Source organism: Idiotropiscis lumnitzeri, chromosome 6 (assembly GCF_059441095.1).
Source record: "Idiotropiscis lumnitzeri isolate Australia: NSW breed Sydney's pygmy pipehorse chromosome 6, RoL_Ilum_1.0, whole genome shotgun sequence".
Classification (NCBI taxonomy): Eukaryota; Metazoa; Chordata; class Actinopteri; order Syngnathiformes; family Syngnathidae; genus Idiotropiscis; species Idiotropiscis lumnitzeri.
Genome location: NC_142396.1, coordinates 4128073 through 4146193, shown reverse-complemented (window position 1 = coordinate 4146193; position 18121 = coordinate 4128073). Strand labels below are relative to the sequence as shown.

The 18121-nt window shown below is 42.7% G+C and overlaps 1 protein-coding gene across 3 annotated transcripts in view; it reads right to left on the bottom strand.

The window, feature by feature from the left end:
- LOC148334625 (alpha-1,3-mannosyl-glycoprotein 4-beta-N-acetylglucosaminyltransferase C-like) overlaps nt 1–18121 on the bottom strand; it is an 84329-nt gene that overhangs the window by 27192 nt on the left and 39016 nt on the right. For all 3 annotated transcript variants that reach the window (XM_088298046.1, XM_088298045.1, XM_088298047.1), the window contains one exon: nt 10449–10511. The gene's annotated coding sequence lies outside the window, so the exon portion shown is untranslated. The remainder of the gene's footprint in view (nt 1–10448; nt 10512–18121) is intronic.

Here is an 18121-nt window from a genome sequence, read left to right as displayed (position 1 = left end):
AAGCTCCTTTTACTTACTTTGCTTTTGCTGTGCGTGAAATGGGGTATTTAAATAAAGTTCCCTTCCCTTGGTTAGGATCGTGATAAGTGAAGGTTGTGGTTCCAGGAATGTAGGTTTGGGGTTAATTGTCGGTTCGGGTTTTGTGTTGGGCATCAGGGGGAGTGTTAAGATAGGGGTCAGGATTCGGGTTTTAGGATGATGCTTTTGCATTGAATTTGGGGTAATTGCTTTCGTTGAGTTTTTGATGATCACATGAAAATAAAATCCTAATTCCCTATCATGATTTGTCAATTAGGAGTAAAGCGTTGGGAAAATGAATGTCAGGAAAACAAGATGAATCTAATTTAATTTTTTCTCCCCTGTTCCTTCAAATGGTGTTCTTTTGGATCAGTTCTTAGGTTCCAACAGCTTTGAGGTTTTTTTTTCTCCACCGGTGCCACACCCTGTTGTCTTATTTTATGATAACCAGAGGCCTTCCACCGGTAATAACATTTTCGACAACCTGGGAACTGCATCGTGGGCGTGGACGGTTTCCATGCAGTTCAAGAGCATCAACCACCTGTGAAACGGTTAACGCTCGCACGTCCTCCAGTGAGCGGCCTGTTTACAAGAATCCCATTAGACCCGGCGAGGCTCGGCATCTTAACGCCGCCCCGGAGCTCGTCTCGCATCCAATCTGCAACGGATCGCCTCTCTGTGAGAGTAATGAGAAGCTGCTTCTGCCACGGAGATTTCCTCAAAGACAGGCGGATTAAGGATTCACAGGAGCTCGTGCCAGATCGCAACCTCCCCTCAGTCTACCACCCTTCACTTCTCCACCAATCAATTCTAATTTTGCCTTGCCCGTCGATATCCCGCACACGACTCCCTTTGTCTTTCTCATTTCCCACCAACCGTTTAAAACTCGGGGATTGGTTGATCTCTCGCCTTTGGGCTGATCCGCGGAGAAGCGACCCGGGCGGCGGCGTGATTGCTCCCAGAGTGAGATTTGTTAGACCGTAGATTCCGCCTCTTTCCACATTTTTCAGCAGAACCTAACAAACAGTTATTTGTTGGAGAAACTCACTTATACGTGCCTACCGACATAGGCGAAATGCCACAAGATGGCAGCCAATCGCTCTGCTCCTTCATGTTAGCTAAGGAGTAGCTAGCATTAGTCAACAGTTTATAGGCAGTCAACGAATTTCTAGTAGAAGTCTGACTGACAGGTTGAGGCTCTGCCAGATTTTGTCAAGGTAAGGACTCACTTGCCATATATGTATTCGAGCGAGAGAGCGGGCGAGTGTGAGAGAGAGAGAGAGAGAGAGTGAGAGAGATTGTAGCCATTTATTTTTGAGGGTGCTGTTGTAAGATGAATTTGGAAATATGTTCATGTTTTGGGGATTGTTGTATGTGTTGTAGATTTATAAAAGACACAGGAAGCTTTGATAGGGTTAGTCGTCACTCATTAGTTTGGTTTTACTGCAGCGCTTTCTGTATCACCTTCTTCTACCCTCTTCCAGTACACCATTTATCCCTCGTCTCCTGCACTGGTGCCCCTTAGTGGGCACTTATGACATTACACTGTGCATATATTGTATTTTTGGGGAGGGTGGTGATACGTGGACTTTACAATAAAATAATTTGTTATAAAGTAGAATTTTTTAAAATTTTTTTATCCATCATTTATCCTCCTAGCCAGTCACCCACCATGCCGCCAACATTTTTTTTATTTAATTTTTTTCCCCATCACATCACTAAGCTAAAATATCCATTACTACTACTTGAAAAAAACATTGAAATAATTCTGTGAATTTAATTATTTCTAAATTTACCCAATTCTAATGGTAAAATTCAACATGGCCAGTTGCAAGAAAACGTTTTCAGTAAATAATAAAGGATTGGTTCCAAAGGAAAATCAGTGAATGCTAAACGGGGAAGTTCACCGCCTAACGATGTTATTTACCGCCATTGAATCCGATCTACGGAATATGTGTCGATTTGTAATTGTTTTTTCATGCCCAATATTATCTGCCACTTGGCGTCCCGTGATCCGCACGGCCGCCGCACAGGGGAAGCGGCGCTGATTAGTGGCATTGTGCTAAAATCCGCCGCATAGAGCATCTGATAGGAAGCGGCGCACGCCCGGCTCAGAGGTGATCCACACGCGCTCGGCATGTAATTATGAACCGGCGCCAGCCAATTTTATACTTGGCGACTCCTGAAAACTGCGGCGGGGAAATGACACAAAAACGTCAGAGGACAATTTTGTAATGACGGAGTAGAGCCACGGCGCTCCACGCGTGTGCCGTAATGCGCCTTAATGTGCCATCATGTGCCATTTCAGTCGTCAAAACACGCCGCTAATGCACACCGACTGAACGCGCTGACTTTGAGAAGAAAATGGAAGGCCTCCACGTTGGATGATGATGATGACCGTGTTTAGTGTATTTTGGGACGCCACACATTCATGTGCCAATTTACGCCACGCTTTGTTTTCACTGGGCTTATCCGAGCTTGACCTGTTAGGCTGGATTTATTTTTTTTTTCTATTTGGAAAAGAGCAACACCAATAGTGGGATGCCACTCAAATGCTCACTCTGCTTATCCTAGCATGGCCTGTTACTGCCAGCAGTAACTTATAATAAAAAGCAAAATGCAGTCTATTTTTTTTTTATGTAACAGATTGAAAATGTTCTTTTTCAGAAAGTGCAACATGAATAGATGGATTTGTTTCTGCTGTGATTGTACGAGCATGACGTTTTTTGTTTGGAAAAATGCTAACAGTTAGCTAAAAAAAAAAAAAAGAAAGTATTTTAAAAAAATTTCAATTGAAGCTGCATTTTGCCACAAGACGAAAAGCGCAAAAAGAGTGAATAGGAGTTAAATTGGGCAAAATTACCAAACTGTCTGCTCCAAAAACAAATCCACAAATACTACGGACGACTTTGCAAATGCCAATGCACCAATGAGAAAGTGTAAAATGACACAAGAAGGCCTCACCATTTGTCCTGACATTGTGCAATTCCAGCACACACACGGACGCCGTCCCGCCTCAGCGGGATGCGGCGGTCCCTCGGAGCTTCACGCTTGACCCACTCGACCCCCCCACGAACGTCACGCCAGCTTGCGCTCGGGAGTCCAGTGTGCTTTGATGTCACCCGTGTCACGGGAGCAATTTTTCCTGCCTGGCCAATTCAGGTATCGCCGATTCCTGACACTGTCACAATCGTACTTTCACAGTCATACATTCACACTGCAAATAGAACATTCGTTATTTCTATACGTGAGCTGTACCATGTGACCTCGTTCACACAGAATTGGGTCAGCGGTTTGATGTATTTATACTTATTGCGATATTCATAGATCCAGTATATCTTCACAGTTTGATGACAACCATCTATGTCCAATTATCCAACGATCCCACAGGATGTAGTGGAATTAAAACAGCTCAAAGGTAAAACTAACTATGAATAATAAAAAAGTCCAAACTGTGCTGCAATTCGGAGTAGAGTGGACACCTGAGTGAACCACTGTTCATTTTAATCCTAAAAAAAATGAGCCTGGTGTGTTTTAAACAAGCACATCTAGATGAGCGCCAGGATTCATTTGTTAGGGCCGCATCAGAGTTCACGCTTGAGATCCACCAGGGTTCATTTTTCTAGTGTGCCAAAAAAAAGTGAAACTGATGCAAAACCAATCAAATAGATTCTGTGTTCATGTGATGATGTGTCCGGGCACAAAAAATAATAATAATCATTTTTTAGAAGTGAATGATGGGAATTGGCTCTTGATTAGGAGCCAATTTGTTGTCTTGGCTCTTTTTCTGTGACTGGATAAGATGCGTGGCTACGTCAGTGTGTCCACACTAAGTAGAAGGGGGAAGAAGAAGGGAGGTGACACACTCACAACATGCAAATTGGAGTGAGTGAATCGGTCGCAAATGATCCCATTTTTCGAGTCGGCTCTTGAAGTGAATGATGGGAATTGCCTCTTGATTGGGAGCCGATTTGTTCCCTTGGCTTTTGTCTTTTTCTCTTCACGCCAGATGTGATTGGTCATGATGTGTAGCTGCGTCTGTGTCCACACTAAGTAGAAGGGGGAAGAGGGAGGTTACACAGACTGGAGTGAGTGGAAGACAACAGAGCGTGGGAGAAAATTGTCGCTGTGTATATTTTAAAGTAAATATTTCGAGGGCAGAGTGAAGACAAACAACGACAACAAACTTCATCAGTCATGTGTGTCCTGCTCACCCATTAGTTGAGTTTGAGAAGAAAAAGACAAGCAAGGGAATCCGCTGTTAACTCATTCACTATCAGCCGAGCGAAAAAAATGGATCTTTGACGTATTTATCCGTCAATGGCAGTGAGTGAGTTAATGAGCGTGCGTGTGTCTGTTGCTGCTCCAACAATTTAAAGTGACACTTACGTGAAAAAAAAGAATAAATAATGCATCAACACAAAAAAAATGCCCAAAAAACTGGCACACACACGCACAAAAAAAAAAAGCAATACCTGAACACAGCCTGAGAAGAGATGATTTCCTCCGCGCACTGTTACCGATCGAAGCGAAGCACACAAAGTGTGGTCGTATTAAAGCGGACTAAAGGGCGCCGGGCTTCTTAATGTCACAGTGTGTTTCCAGAGCACTGATTCAGCTGCTAGTGGAGATGTACAGCGCTAACCTTTACAGATTACACTGACATTAAACGCTGCATATGGCAAGAGCGAGCGAGCGAGCGAGCGAGGGGGGGGGGGGGGGTTTGCTGGGAAGCGGGCGACGTCCTCTCGTCACCTCTATCAGCACAAGTAATTACAACACCTCAGAAGGGACCCTCATACCTGCTCAGGGGGTCACGCAGATACACAATTCCCGCCCCCCTCGCCTCCACCCTTCCTCCAAGCGAGGAGACAATTATCTTTTCACATTTGGGAAGAACTGCTGAGGGACCTGCCGTCCTCCATTTACAGCGTCTTCGTCGTTGCGCCACACAAGGGGCCAAAGAGACGGCGCCCTCATGAATAGAGTCAACCCGCGGGTACTTGTGAATATTTTCTGTTGAAAGTATCTCATGATTTGCTGGAAAAGGGGAATGGTAAGCATTAGAGGTAGGGCAAACCTAGCCTTAGGGTTAGGGCAAAGACTAGGACGAGGGTTTGGGTCTGGGTCTGGGTCTGGGTAGGACTAAGGCTAGGACTAGGGTTAGGTTTAGGTCATGACAGCGACCACAATTCACGGACTTTTGTTACTCAAAGCATAGTAATGGCCACTGTAAATCCACAAACGTGTTTTTGCTCTGTTTCTACAGCCGATGTAGAGCCGAGCAAATATGTACGTTAAGCATACACACACACACACACAAAGGGTGATGATGACGTGTTCACGGTCGGCTGACTTCAATTCCCACATTGTTCCGATTCACATCAGGTTGTGTACTCGAGATAAAAAGGGCGTAGAGGACATCCTTCTTCGGGGGGAAAAAAACACACACACACACACACACAAACCTTCTGTTTACTTACATACTTACCCTGATAACAAAGTTTGCTCGCGTGGGTGTGCATCAGTGTTCCTTTTTTTTTTTTTTTTTTTTTTGGGGGGGGGGCGGGGTGTGCAGCAGATGAGGGAACCCAAGTGAGAAGCAAACAAGCAATCCCCAGGTGTGCAACAAATGAGTGAGCCCCTGCGGCGCGCCGAACAAGTGGCTCCTGGTGCTCACCAAATAATAGAACTCTGGATTTTCTTATTTGGTGCACACCTCGCCTCACTGACATTTGGAAACAATTCACGTAACACAGCTGCTGAGACGCTGCTCACTCGAGTATGACACAATAGGATATCAAAAGCAAAATTCTCTCGGTCGTTTCCACATCCTGGTCACCACCTCTTTCTGCTCCTTCCCTCGGGTAGGCGCGATCAAACTCTGTGTGGACTTCAATCAGCAGCCATCAATTAGCGAAACTAAATTGTTTATTTGCACCTTGCAAATTTTGCCAATTTTCGCAGGTGAGTGTGTGACAGTATTGCTTTGTTGATTGTAGCTTCAGCGACTCTCTTATGCGTCACGTCTTTGTCAGTTATAGTTGCTTGTGAACCACAAGTGCAGCTCGCACGACTAGAGATATAGAATTCCTAGTGTGTATTTTATTTTATTTTTTTTACAAACCAAGACAATAAAATGTAGACTCATTCCCGATTTGTTGTCGTGATAATTCATTCTAGCCGATGTGCTACATGGATTGTTGCAAAAGTTTTATAAGATTCGATTGTCTGTGAGACAATGAAGGTTTCTGCAATTTGTGGATCCAATCACAAAGTGAGTGAGTCGATGGCCGGTTCGGTGACAGGAGGGAGAGGATTACGATTAATGTTTTCTTTTCATTTATTTTTTTTTTTGTTAAGAAAAAACAAGTTACGGCTTGTCTTTGTTTGCTTGTCGAAGCGGACGCACCAGAATATTGTCTGTCGTTTCACTTTTGCATGTGGGCGTTTGAGGAGTTTGCTGATGGCTGACATGAGGATTTAAGGCTGCCTAAACGGGAGAATCGCCCTCTCTTTAAAGTGCGTAAGAAAGTTGCGTAAGGAATCGACTTTGGTGCGAATGGGAGAAAATGTCCCTTTGTGAGCATCAGAAGGCGCTCATTGATTTGTTTGTGGCGCACGAGGATTTCCTTTGTGCGGTTTGCAGAATAATTTACTGGTTTAGCGGGAACCAAGGTTTACTTGTTTGTCGGGTATCGATTCAAATTTCCATCATTTATTTGATTCGATACATAAGGGCCTGATTCAATTTGATTCATGATTCACTTTGATTGCTTTTCGATTCAATCAAGGATTTCACGCAGTACCAATTTTGATTTCTTATGAAAGGCGTTCTCAGACGAACCAATGCTGCAATTCGTACAAATATTCATATTTACATTAAGAATTGAAGCCAATGCAGTTAAATTTTTACTTAACATGACCCGATCAAAACAATTTCATGCTTGTCGTCGCTGACTTCACCGCTTCCGCCATTTTGTTTTGAAACGCTACCATCACGTAGTGACGAGATCTCGCGTGACACGTGAAGTCATGTCAATTTCTGGGGGAAAAGACATTATTAAAATTATCGATATATGGTTTTATGAATCAATATCGGGCCGTGAAAAGGAAAATCGATTAAAATCGAAAAATCGATTTTATTAAACCCAGCCCTGCTTGATTGGTGCGCTCTCGGGTTACTTTTATCGCATGGAATCGGTATGCGCGACTAATTGTTTATTTAGTAAGAACCCAGGGCCATCGATTTGGTTCGCACAATAATTCATCAGTTTGGTGAGCACCAACGTTTGCTTGTTCTTTCATCGCGCTTTGCTATATGCAGAGAGCACTTGCATTGACCTCACATATTAAGCACAGTTATCAATAAACTATCGGCTTAAGGAAAAAGAACTCCACTCAATTAGCTCCCCCGTTTGCATCCAGCATCCATCAGGCCCTGTTGCGCTACGGCCCGCGTGCTAGCAAGAGCAATTAGGTGCGAGGATGCGTGGCTAACAGCTGCTGATGAACGAGGAGTGGCGTGCGTTGACGGCCTTGTAAAAACACGAGCAGCTGCTCGTCCCGAGAGGAGCTCGGCGTGCTTGCTAGCGGGAGGAAAGCGTTAGCGCGATGACAACGGCCTACGTGGCGTTGGTGTTTGTTTGCCGTCTTGCAGGGGCATTTCCCAAGCGTCGCAAATTGGCAATCGGGCAAGCTCCAGCGGGTTCTTTTCTTTGGTGAGCGCAGGAGATGAGGTCAAGGCCCCATCTTACTGCCGGAGAGAGTTTGGTTACGTTGCTCCTTTAGGGCTCATTGACTGTTTTTACGGGAAGTATGACGTAGCCCACGGGTGTGCAAGATTCTGTGCTGAAGGGCCACAATTGCTTTTTGTTTCCTTTTTAAATCAGACAGTTGGGCGATGCCATTTGAAAAGAGGTCAAAAATAAAAGCAAAGGGTTAAAAATAAGTTCCATATGTACAGTATATAAAATGGGGAAATTGTTTAAATAAAGCAACAATCCATGCTACTTTATTTTTAGATTGATAATGAATTTAACGCTTATTGGTTTAATTAATAAAAATAGTTTTCATAATAAATCTGTTCAATTTAATGAGACAAATGGAAAAATAAAAGTGGAACAGATGAGCCTGGTCGTTTGTAAAAAAAAAATACTTATTTCTTTATTATATGATTCATGATTCAATAAATCATGTAGCTTCATGATAAAAATGTTCAATGTAGAAAACATTTCGATGGACTAAACCACCTGCAATGGATGAAAGACTGAAACCACTCACCGACCAGAAACTGACCACCATTCCCAAAGCAACCTAAAAAAAGTCCAAGACCAAAATCTCTTGTCATACAACAAGGACCAAAACTCCCAGAAACTGTGCAACATCTCAAAACCACCTAAAAAAAATATCTGCCATAGGAAGGAACAGAACAACCAGAAACTGACAACAACCCAAAGTCACCTGTGAGGAACCAAGAGGACCAAGACCAAAACTGTTTGCCAAAGAACAAGGACCAAGACCAGTAACTGACTAATATCATAAAGCCACCGCCCCAAAAAAAGTACCAAGAACTAAAACCACCTGCAATACCCAAAACTATCCGCACAGGTCACGACCACATGCACCAGACCAAAACCTCCTTCAAAGAACCATAGACGTAAACCACCTGCAGACAACCAAGAACCAAAACCACCACCCACAAAAACAGGGACGAGGATCACTTGCAATGATCCAAGAACCAACATCACCAGAAACCGATTCGCAATTCACCACCTGCAATGAACCAAACACCCAAACCACCAGAAATGGAACAGCCATTGCTTAGAGTACCCAAACACAAGCCGAGCCACATGCTGTTTCACGCAGCCTCACGAGCGTTTGATGCATTTCCAGTACAGACGCTCATCTGAGAAGCATCTCCAACAGAATTTGAGAGAATCTTTAATCTGCTTCAGTCTTTCAAGTCCCGCGCCGTCACCAAATGTCAAGGGCCTCCTTGACTGGAGTGTGCCACTCCACCGGGGGCTTGACAGCCGTTTAAAAGCTGAAAAGGGGGTGTGTGTGCAGCAATTACAATGCACGCTTTGGAAAGTGCAATAACATTAGGATGGTGTCTGATGTGCATGAGGGGGATTGTAATAGAGATCAGGTTCACATGATTATGATCCAGGCATCACACCCACCTACGACATGAATATAATCACTAGTGATGGAGTGATTATCCGATATTTGGCATTTTGACGATTATCTGCATCGACCTTTTGTTTCACTTTCAAGGCCGATATATTAAAAAATTTAATATTTTGGCTCGCTGCAGCACACTTTTCACTCTCTCTTTGCTGTGCTGGTGCCCCGCCTGCAGAAGCAGATTGGCCCGCCCACAGCAACATCTGATGGGAAGCAGCCAATCAGCAGTAAGATGCCTGTTTGCTTTTTCACCTCGAGTCACACGCTCTACAGGAGGCAACAGACTGCCGGATTTTTAATAATGTCAGTCGACTACAACTCACAACTAAAATAAAAACTATTTGTAAACTTTAAAGAGATGTTTGTTTTCATTGAACTATAAGAAATGCAGCTGAGCCTAGGAGCTCCGAGCAAGTTTTATTAGATTTTTAAAAGTGAGTTGACCATTTTAAAAGATCTAAAAAAAAAAAGCTAAGTCAAGTTTTGGAGTTGCTGTTTTTCAAAATGTTGACACTATTTTACCCCCTTTTTTCAACAAATGAATATCGGCCTTCATGACTACTAATAATCAGTATCAGTATCGTCCCTGAAAAAAGCATATCGGTCTGTCGCTAGTAATCACTCTTACTATTAAAACGATAGCCGCTAATGGCTATTATGTTTCGGGTTTGGGATGTTTAGTGTTGGCGTTAGAGTTAACGTTAATAGTAGTTAGTTCAAATGGTGGTTGGTTAGTGTTGAGGTTAGGGTTAGTTCGATCCCCGGACTGCCTTTAAAATGCTGATGTAAACAAGTAGCTATGCGCCCGCACAATGATTTATTAGACCACACACAAGCCACAAAACATTCATTCAGAGACTCCTCAGGGTTTTTGCGGCTCACAGAAAGACTTTTGCTCGTGTTCGCTTTACTCAAACAAATGCGCGGTATTTGTCCACAAAACACACACACACACACACACACACACACAGACGCATGCGCAGAATGAAAAGTAATACCGCCAGCAAAGTGCAAGTGTTGCTGGTCAATATTTCCTTTGGCAGATAAAGCCTGTGGGCAGCAGCCAGCCAGCCAACACAAACGCTCGATTTTTTTTTTTTTTTTTACACTTTCAATCTGTCACAGGGTGTGAATTCAACACTTGGAGGAATCTACTAACGCTTATCTCGCTCAGCTATCAATTTTTGGGGAGGCATTAGATTGGCAATCACCAAAATCACACTTCACAGTTGATCTCTTACCGTCGTCTCAGGTGTGTTTGTGGACTGTCAGGTGGACTCAAACCAGGAAGTTGTCAGCTGCTCCTGAGAAGCGGAGAGATGCTAAGGTCACACTGTTGTGAAAGTATACGAAGATGGCACAGCGACTTCTTACACACGGCCACATAGTACATAGCTTCAGGCTAAAGCGAAATACAACACTAATGACAAAGGAATATAATTTGTTTCGAAAAGAAAAAAAAAAAGTTGCAGTTGTACTACAAGGCTAAAACATGTATGAAAACATAAAATGCGTTTTGGTCATGTTCGCCGTCTTAAAATTAGATTAAATGCTAATGAACTGTTGGATATGCTAGCTTGCTAAAGCTAAACCTAACTGTTGTAAAAAAAAAAAAGAAATACACGACACTTACTGTGCAGGTCAAATAAAGGGTGTACTTAATTTTCCCATGTTAGCTTACTAAAGCTAAGATTTCATGTTAAAACAGACGCGCGCTGTGGTTGTGTGACCTGGCTTGAATCAAGTTAAAAATGTACATTAAAAAAAGCGTGTTAACTGAATCAGGTTAATGCTGATGGTGTTTATATAATATAGGTGCGCTGTGGTGATGTTAGCTGGCTAAAGGTGTATTTGAAAAGAGGTGCGAGTATTCGTGGAGTCGTTTAAATAGCGGCTAACTGTGGACATGCTAGCTTGCTAAAGCTAAACCTAACTTGTAGTAAAAAGAAAAAAAAGTGCTGATGGTGTATATATAATAGAGGTGTGCTGTGGTAATGTTAGCTATCTAAAGCAAAAGGTGTATTTGAAAAGAGTTGGGGCCATGCTCGCTGGCTGAATATTGGTGGTGTCATTTAAATAGTGGTGAACTGTGGACATGCTAGCTTGCTAAGGCTAAACCTAACTGTATTAAAAAAATAAGTGCTGATGCTGTATATATAATAGAAGTGTGCTGTGGTGATGTTAGCTAGCTACTACTAAAAATTATGGTATGCCATGTTCATGTTTTAGCTGACTACGCTCATGATGTAGAAATGAAATTTTGTGCGTCTTGGCGTGAGCTACTGCCAACTGTGTATGTGAAATAAAGTTGTCTTGTTGCGCTTAGTGGATAAAGATATCAAGAATCAATAAAGGCGCGCTGCGGACGTCTTCACTGGGGAAAACTACAACAATGTTCTCCATCCCACAAATTCACATTTTATATATTTGCACCGTTCTCGCTCCACCTGCAGCATCACCAGAACAGAAAGGCCGCCCTTTCCCGCACCATTATTAGCATCGGCCGGCGGTGGATAAGAGCACACAGCGGCGGATAATAGGCTATCCTTTCCCGCGGCGCTATCACTGCCACACACACTCGCCTTCCATTACCATAACACTCGCAGCCGTAATAAGCCAGGAGAGGCTTCCAGTCGTGACGGCCGCTGCGCGACGGGAGGTCAGCGGCGTCAAGGATGTTTGCTAGCGCGCAGCTAATTGCAAGAAATCAGGAGGCCACAGCAACAGCAGTACTCCGTCATTTTTCTGTCGCTGTGCGGTCAGTGTATCGCCGGCCCGCAAAACTAAGGCCACCTCGGGATAATTCATTGTTCATTTGTCGGTGTGACTTTTGGAGATAAACACATTGGAATTAGCATCAAAGTGTCATGTCATATCTCAACATGCTTGGTGTGAATTTCAGATCCTTAAAATGATATGTATATTAATATACATTCCTGGTTTTAGAGCAGAAAGTCCAATCACTTTTCTCTGTATTTATTTGACATAATGCCAAAAAATGAGAATACACATCAAATAAAATATTATATATGTGTTGCTGAAATAACTGGAAATGCTCAGACTAACACCGCTACACATTGCATCACTACCACGGATTGCTTATTAGTACGACTCGTATATTGATAACCTATATGCAACGTAAACGTTACATTATATTGACTTTATAACTTCATTTCAGGGGATGTAAGAAAAGGCATGAAAGCTTTTCTCTAATTTGCTACACGGTGGGGGACTACTTACAAAATCGATGTGTAACTGTGATGGTTAGCCTGGGTGAGTCTTAAATGCGGCACGCAAAATAAAGCATTTTTTTTCAAAACTTAATTCATTTTATTACCAATGACGGCTAAACACGTCAAAGATCCTTTTTTTTTTCACTCGGCTGAGTTAAAATATAAATCAAGTTTGTTGCAGCAACATTGGCGATTATTCATGTGCAAAGGGCCAAGTGGATTGTAAATAGAGTCAAACAGACGATTTTTACGCGTTACTTGAGCAAATTTTATTTTGAGTTAAACATATTGTAATGTACTATTTGTGGCTTTGTCGATGCAGAATCTTTTTGGGATGAATTTGTGGTAATGAACTCCTACACTGTCATGAGATCAAGACTAGCTTAGCGGCTAAAGATGCTAAAAAGTTGGAAAAACGTCTACTCTTTCCATAAAAGTTGAATTTACATAGCCAGGTTTTTTTCAGTCAGCGTCTTTTGACTGCAGCGGCACCCTCAAAGGGGGTTGTACCCTTGACTTGTACACCCCGGGGGAGTAATGGGAATACACCTGTTCCTGATTAGCATGTGGAAAATGTACCTCAGATTCCAATAATTAGGCCTTTGGGGAGGATTTGGACCTTGAGGTATGGTAAAGGGCGTCAACAGGGATGGTTATCTCAGAGCGGGAGATGAAATATGTGCGAAATTGTGGCGCAGATGTTTCCATTGTTGATGGCGTCCAGCGTGGTCTTAAAGCATCTCTCATTATTGCCCTCATTAGCCGTGCCATCGATACGGCAGGCGGCTGCCAGCAGACCTGATTTATGCGCCCAACTCCACCACTAAACACCAATTAATTATCTGACAAGCAATTATGCAGCATGACTTTTTTTTTTACGATTTAGTCATACGCCGAGGCAGACTGATTCGAACCGGTAATGTCTTGTGCGTACGGGTCGGTTTGGATGGAAGTCATATGCCTTTCAGACGATAGTTGGGGAAAAAAAATTCTAAATTCGCATTCCGTTGCCATCGTCTTTAACGGCAACGTCTGATAATTCCAACGTCAACCACCCCATTCCATGTCAATTTCGTTGACACAGAAGAGCGCAGACCAATTAATATTGCTTTGTGGAATATAAGTTAAACAGCAAAATCCATCCGTTTTTAGTCATCTTAGTGGGCGGCCATTTTTTTATCGACCATCAACCAGGGAATGACCAATCACGACTTACCTGTTTTCTGAAGCTGAGCCATGATTGGTTGTTATCGGAACCCTGACCAACCGTGATGTCATTTTCAGTCGACAGAAGAGACAAAATGGCCGCCCCTGAGATGGCTAAAAAGAAAAGGTGGATTTTACTGCTTAACTCATATTCCGTAAACAAAATATTAATCAAGATGCCATATTTGGGCTTGTGGTCCTGCATAGAAAATATTCTTATAAAAACAATTTTGGAATTGACGTCCCCTTTAAGGGATGATGACTCGGCGCACTTTGATAAGTATTCATGACAGTATCACGCATCATCAAGAAGGCAATTATGCACCAATTTAATTTGACAAAATCATGAGAAATGGCGCAATCCAGTCCACTGCAACCACGGTGTCATTTCCAAGCGCTCCTCTCCACAAAATGGCCCCCCAAACAGTCTCAGGTGAGAGTGAGATGCAAGCGAGAAAAAGGAAATCAGGTCGGCGTGACGATCTCTCTCCGGGGCTCTGTAGACGAGGAGCCCCCCCCCCACCCCGAGGGAAGCATGCGGCCGACATTTGCGCCCAGGTTGGCGACCACGTGAGACACTTTGCAAGGTGGATTGCGGCAGCAAAATGGTCCTTTGGAGAAATGTAATCTTTTTGAAGAGAGCAGAAAATCTCGGTGATGATGCGATGCAAGTGTGCCGAATAACGTAACCGGCGCCGGTTTGTGACGAGTTTGCATCATTTTTCCTTTCACCAACCCACCTCGTCCATCTTTTTTTGCAACCAAAATTTTTCAGTCATTCATGTATCCATTATTTTATCCATCCCAGCTATCCGTGCACACCTCAGTAGTCTTCTTCAACGTGTGTGTGTGTGTGTGTGTGTGTGTGTCCTTGTGTTCAGAGCGCCAAGTGCGGTGCAATATTCATGGTCGAATTTTGACAAGCTGGCTGTCACAACTCCTCCCTACACGCGCTCCCTCTCTCGTTTACATTTCCTCTCGCCTCCCCGCCTGCACACATGCGCGTTTCTCCTTTCACGTTCCCGTCTGCAGAGGATTTCATCTCTGAGATAAAGAAAAAAAAAAAGGCACGCTGGTGTATTTTTTTTGCGCCTGTTGTTAAGTCATCATTAAAGGATTGCTGCGAGTCCTGCAGCTCGTTCTTGCTACCTGATACGTTTTCCCAAGGTGCTCCTTGGTGCTCTCAGTGGTGAAATTGATTTAATTTATGCCAGGATAATGGAAGAAGAGGAATTAGAGGCGTCGCTTGAATTCAGGTGGCGTCCCCCCCCCCCCCCCCCCGACGGCTATTGTTTAAAAAGTAATCAGGACAATTACAGCATCATGGCAAATTGAAAGGATGCTTGCGCTGTACCAATTTTAATGACGGGGTTTGGCGTTTACTATTTGGGAATTAGAGGTTAAAGGTTTAAGTGATATTTAGATATTTTCTCGCCTTGTGTCAGTCAATATAAATAGAATTCTTATGTGCTATAAAAAAAATAATAATAAAAAAATCAACACGTAAAATGTATAAAATCGAGTATTTTACCTTTTACATCAATTATGTCTCATTAAAAATGACGTAGAACAATCATCTCTGGTGATTTGAAAAAAAAGAAAAAAAAAGGAGGTTGAGGCGTTATAAAGACGGCAAGCGGTTTGCCGCGTCAATATCAATCGTGCGCTTCCCGCCACACACAACACTAACCCTCGACAATGCCAAAGAAAACCAGCGGGATTCTTGCTCAACTAAAGGAAGCCTCAATTAACACAAGATGTTTCCCTGCATTTTCTCTGCTTGGTCGGAGATTGCGTGGGAACATAACGTCTTCAGTCAAAGAAAATCCTCGGCCATCAACGGCAGAAAATCTTTGTGCAGTGACAGGCGGCTTGTTTAAGTCCGCCGGAGCGTTTGGCCGTGGAAGGCACCATTGATCATCTGGCTGGCTGCGGCGTGATTAGCCTCAGAGCAAGAAGGCAGGCAGGCAAAGCCGCTAGGAAGGCTGACTTGGTGGTTGCAAATCAAGCTTTCATTATGCTGGAGCGTTGGAGGTCCAAATTCTGCCGTGGTTTGTAATTGACCGGTGGCCAGTTTGAGCTGATTGACTGGCATCCAATGTCGTTAGATTGCCAGGCGAACCAATCCGGCTCCACTCACTGGTGACCAATCTCATATGATTGGCGGCGAGCCCGGAATGATTGACTGGTGATCAGTCATGGGTCGGCGAGTAGCGACCGATACGGGGTGCCTGACTGAGACCAGGGTTATTTTAGTTCACGGGAACTAACGAAATAACTAAAACTAGAATTGAAAAAAATATTAGGAATAAGGAAATAAAATCATGAAAATTATTAAAAATAAATAAATAAACTACATTTTATGTTTACAAAACTATAATTGTGGAAGAAATGTCTTTAGGGTTTATTTAAAATTTTAAATTAATTTATTTCGGTATTAACGGCACGAACAGTTATCTGGGAGTTGTAGTCGTCTCAATGTTTTTCGCACAGAAGTGAATTCATTGTGCAAAAAAGAAAAAGAAAAAGAAAAAGAGACACTAAATGACGTTGCTTGTTGGAGATGAGTTTGCGTGTACTTTTGGCTCGAAAGGCTCACCCGCTCTTGACATGTAACTCGGTCCGAAACGCAATTCTAGGTAAAAAGTGCTTTCATTTTTTGTTCAAAACAGATCATGACATGATCATGAATGAGTTAACTCATTCACTACCAGCCGAGTAAAAAAAAAAAAAAAATAATCATTGACGTCTTTAGCCGTCAATGGCAGTAAATGAGTTAACAGATGTACTTTTAAGATAAAACCAATTTTTGATTAACAGAACGGCTTAGCGATGTTGGTCGATATGGTGTTTTTTTTTAAGGTGGTACTTTAGTCCTAAAAAAAAAATAAAAATAAAAAATTAAGGTGGTACTTTAGTCCTAAATTTTTTTAAGGTGGTACTTTAGATCTAAAAAAAAAAAAAAAAAAAATCAAGAACAGCTGCTTTAGTGCACACAGTGTAAGAATACCAACGGTATCCCTGCAGCTCATTAAAGCTGTAATCACGCCGTAGCGGCAAAACGCAAAAGGGGGAGCGGGGTTGTGGGGGAGGCTCTGTGCACTTTTACTTAACAAAGTCAGCTAATTAGGTCAGAGCTCTTTATCCTCGTGGAGCTCTGAGGCCGGAGCGCTGGCCCGGAATTCACCTCCTCCTGCGGTTGAACATCAGGGAAGTTTGGACACACTGGCATGTTCCTTTGCCCGGTGACAAAAGGCCAAACGCATCACGAGAGTTCTTGAGGCAAACTCGGGTTTTTATCTCCGGAGTAGGTGGACTGCGGAGTCACCTCGGCGGGACGGTGGAAGCGGGAGACGTGCTGCTCGAAATCCTTTTCATCCAGATAGCTTGTTGGAGAAACGCGAGACGGTCGGTCGGTCGATGTCCCCGTGGAGGATCTTTGAAGGTCAATGAAGTGACTCACTTCAGCAAAGATGCACTTTGTTATGCTAAGTTTGGATTTATTCCGATTTTGATGTAAACTCACCCTAGTACGAAATCGTACGGTCAACTTGAAAAGATGCAAACGTGGTGAATCAGCATTTTGCTGTTATGCTGCACGCAAATGAAATAAACTGCGCACACAAGTGAAGTCAGCTCCAAGTATAAATGCTTTTCAATCTAAATTTGAATGTACGCTTTTACACACCGAAGATTCATTTCACTTTGCTTTTAAATATCTCCTAATATATCTCATCAAGTATGACCCTGAAGCCATTTCATTTTTCGGAAAATTGGGATGAAGCCCCAATTCGATTTTCAGTTCCCGATATCAATTCTGTTCGATTATTTTGTGTGACTAACATATATTTTTATTTTAACACCTGCATTTTGTTTTTGTTCCTTTTTTTTTTCCGACAAAAAATAATTGAAAATGAAGAAATCAGTTTGAGAGTTGAACTCCATTTTTGTCTTATAGTGTTTTGTCAGTGCCAGAATTGAAACCATGAAAATAAATAAATATAAAATAGATTTGACTTTTATCATTAAAAATCCTTTTGTGATCCAAATTTCCTTATCAACTTTTATTTTAAGCATTTTAAATCAATTTGGGATTGCATTCCTAATGGTAAGCATCAAAAAGTGCTTCACGCGTTAAGATAGGTGAAAGAATTAAACGCTGATGGTAACCATGGTGACTGTCGAGCCGCATCAAGTCTGTCATGTCACATGACACTTTTATTGACATCCAGTATGACACGTAACCGGCGATGAAATAACAATGAGAACACATCACGGAGCCCAAACGACTCACACCACAAACTTCATTTTTATTTCTTCTCTTCAGACGGGTTTATTTATTTGATTTTTTTTTTCCCCTTCAACTGGACGGCCACCGCACTACGAGAGCTAATGTCGAGCTCCAGAGGCTCTGATTTTCCGCTCTGAGAACTTTATTAACGTAATGCCCGGGAAACATAATGGGATTATTTTTC